Consider the following 3809-nt stretch of genomic DNA (forward strand, 5'->3'; position numbering starts at 1 on the left):
AAGCTTTCTCGGCGAGATCTTGACATGTGGAATAATTGGGTCTACTGCCGGATGTTTGTGTCGCTCTGGCACAATATTTCGGCCACATAACTCGTTGGTGTCGGCGAGAGAGCACCCAGCGCCCTCTGGGCATAAATACTGGACAAGATCCTCCAATACAGCAGTATCAGGTAGCACCTTTTACGTGGCCAAAATATTATGCCAGAGCGACACAAACATCTGGTAGTAGACCCGATTATTCCACATGTCAATAAGGATCTTGTTCTCGCAACTGCGTCATATTGTGACACAACTTTGAAATTTGTTTCGCACAAAATGCAATAGACAGATTCATTACTTTGAAATCTAAAGCCTGTTCATCAAATTCTTCATTATCCTGTCTTCCAGGCAAACGAGATCGAGCCTCTGCTACAATGTTGTTCTTCCCTTTTATATATTGCACTGAAATGTTATATTCTTGAAGTAAGAAGGCCCATCTGGTTAACCCTGAGTGAAACATTCCTCCCGTTAAAATATAAGACAAACCTTAATGGTCACAAAATATCGTTATTCTTCTTAAGTACACAAAATATCAAAACTTTTTAAGCGCCCATACCACAGATGGTACCTCTAACTCTGTTGTACAGTATGCCCTTTCACATTTTGAGAGCGTTCTACTTGCGAATCCTATAAGCTTAATGGTATTCATATCTTGTGGATCATCCATATGGAAAAGCGTAACGCCTAGGCCTGTTTCAGAAGCATCAGTGGCAATGCAGATATCCTATTCAAGTTTCGGGTGATGTAACAACGGGACGTTAGCAAAGGGTCTCGGATTTTGTCAAACACTTGACTACACTCAGGGGTCCATTTCCACATGATGTTTTTTCGCAGTAACTGTGATAAACATTCTTGGCTGATTAATTTATTAGGCAAAAATCGGCGGAAAAATGAGGCTAATCCCATGAATGATTTTAATTCCTTTTTATTTTTAGGATAGGGACACTCTTTGATAGTTCTCATTTTCTTAGGATTCGGCATAATACCGTCCAGCGTAAATATATGTCCTACGAACTTCAGTTGACTTCTGGCGAATCTAGATTTCATTAAATTTACTGTTACTCCATACTCTAAGAATTTCGCAAATACTTTTCAAGCAGATCGAGATTCTCCTCCCATTTTTCGGTAGCGATCAATAAATCGTCCACATACAAGGTAACTTTATCGAGCAAATCTCGTACAAGTACAGTGTCTAGCTCCAATATAAATACACCTCCACTAATATTTAGTCCAAATGGCACAACAGTGAATTGCTAAGTTCTGCCTATAAAAGTAAAAGCAGTATACTTTCGAGATTCAATAGAGATTTTAGTTTGCTAGTATGAACTTCTCATATCAAGGGATGTCATGAAGCAGGTACCACAGAATTTCTGAATTAACTCATCCAAATTCTCAGGTCTTGTCTGTACCGATATGATTATCTTGTTTATCTCTCTGGCGTCTAGAACCAATCTGATGTCACAATTCGATTTGCGGACCACCAAAAGAAAAGTAGTATGCAAAACCTTTGATTATTCTAGGACATTTGCTAATACAGGCAGATAATTACTTAACAATCAACACAAATCATCTCATTGACTTACAGATAGGTATTCGGATTTGGACATTTTCTTCTGAAGTGCAACTTGACTTATTTCTTCTCCAGTATATTCAACACACAGAATATCACCAACTAAAATACGGTCAGTACCAATATAGGTAACCATTAACTTCATGCAATACTGACCCGGGACTATTTTGGCCTTTATCATAGAGACTGTCAAAACGACACTTTTGGAGTGTAAGGTATATGTTTCATCTTTTAAATTGATGACTGCTCCAGAATTACACAAAAGATATAGACCCCAAATACATGGTATGGTCATTTTGGAACAATCAAGAAGGTACTTTCTATTGAAGCTCCCACGCATTATAATGTTGACTCGTGCCTGCTTTGAAACATTTTTCACTTTCGCACTAAATGCTCCAGATACAGTACATCCAGTGACAGAAAATGTAAGCACTTTTGCTCCTCGACTAATTTGTTTAAAAGAATCTTGCGTCAGTACGCTAATAGTTGCTCCAGTATCAATCAAAATTTCAGTGTCAGTGCCATTTATTACTGCTTGAACTACTGCCTGCAAAATTTGTAAACCCTTATTCGAAATGTAAGGTGTTTCTTCAATCAGTTCCTCCCTTAGATCCAAATCATCATTGTACCTTAGTACATTCACTTTAAAATGATGCCAGCCGTCCTCATCCTCTCCACTCATTCTAGGAAGGCTTTCGGTCACCAGTTCTCGTTTAATCTTTCGGTAGATGTCATATTCGGTGGTTCATGTACGTCAACAATACGTACAGTATGGTCGGAATTCGGCAGTTGTTCCCTTCACAGATTTATTGCTCCGTTACCAGGTGGTATTGGTCCTTACTATCAGGATTCTCTTCTGGGTATATATCACATCTGCGTGAATTACGACAATGATTATTTGACTCATTCTGTCTGCGTTTGCGATTTGGTTTTCCTGTACTAAACTGATTCACCTGATTATTATTATTTCCAGAGGTTTCTTTAGTATAATAGATGTTACGTTTATATTGATTGTTATTATTGGCTTTACTATAGCCATAAGATGTCGCTTGTCCTCCTTCGTGTAGTATAGGTTTAGTATTTCTGTCTTGGTTATCGTTATTGTTAGTTCTATTATTATTATTTCATTGTGATGTAGACATCTGATTATTATTCCATACTCAGGCATCTTCTAGTATCATATCGATCGAATCGTCCACAGACAGGAACTATTCCACGTCATAGTCAGGGACATTTATAAGTTTCTTACGTATATGAATAGGAAATCTTCCTCTCAAAATACGTATCACTTCTCTATGGGAAATAGGATTACTCCAGTACCTCGTTTTATTAATGTATTTCCCAAAATACTGTCTTCATTAACCACGTTTACTATTACAAAATTCCGTTTGATACACCTCCTTTCGTGGTCTCTCTTGGTTGCCTCTCGACCAGTATTTTGCTAAGAAAAGTTGTTCAAACTCCATGCATGTATTACAATTCTTACTCGCTTCTACAGCCCACAGCGTTGCTTCACCTGTGATATTGGACACAATAAATTCAAGTTTATCAAGTACAGACCAACTGTGAGGAAAAATACGCTTAAAACTGTTGGTGAAAATTTTTGGATGGATGTCATCTTTTTCAGTCGAAAAGGTAGGAAACTGCCTACTTTTGAATACGCTTGTATCAATTTTTAAAGACGGTAAGTACCCCCTTTGGACAAAAGTGTCATTTTCATTTCAATAACAGTCACAAAATTTATTGGGTATATTCCCACAACAGTTACATTTTACTTCACTACAGGATTTATTATTCCTAAGCCTGTCTTCGGAATAGTTGTCTTTAGTCAATACATTTCTTGAAGATATTTGTTCTAATTCTGACAATTTACAATTTGTTTCACTTTGCCACTTAGGTAATTCTTCAATTAATTTATCTTTAATAGCATGAAACTCACTGCTAAATAATTTGATAAGTTCAACGTTTGCAATCTGTTTTTCCTTAACTACCTCAGCTTGTTTCAACTTGAGAGTGGTATTGACTTTCTCTTCGATTTCCTTATTTTTAAATTCTATTCACTTAGAAAGATCATCACCTAATTTTTTTTAGTTTGGTCCTTTAAATATTTACATATGCCCTTGCAAGTGTTTATTTCGAATTCTGACATCTTTTTAGACAGATCCTCAATTTGTACATTAGCCTTCAAGTAACTGCTTTC

The sequence above is a fragment of the Schistocerca americana genome, chromosome 4 (assembly GCF_021461395.2).
Source record: "Schistocerca americana isolate TAMUIC-IGC-003095 chromosome 4, iqSchAmer2.1, whole genome shotgun sequence".
Lineage (NCBI taxonomy): Eukaryota > Metazoa > Arthropoda > Insecta > Orthoptera > Acrididae > Schistocerca > Schistocerca americana.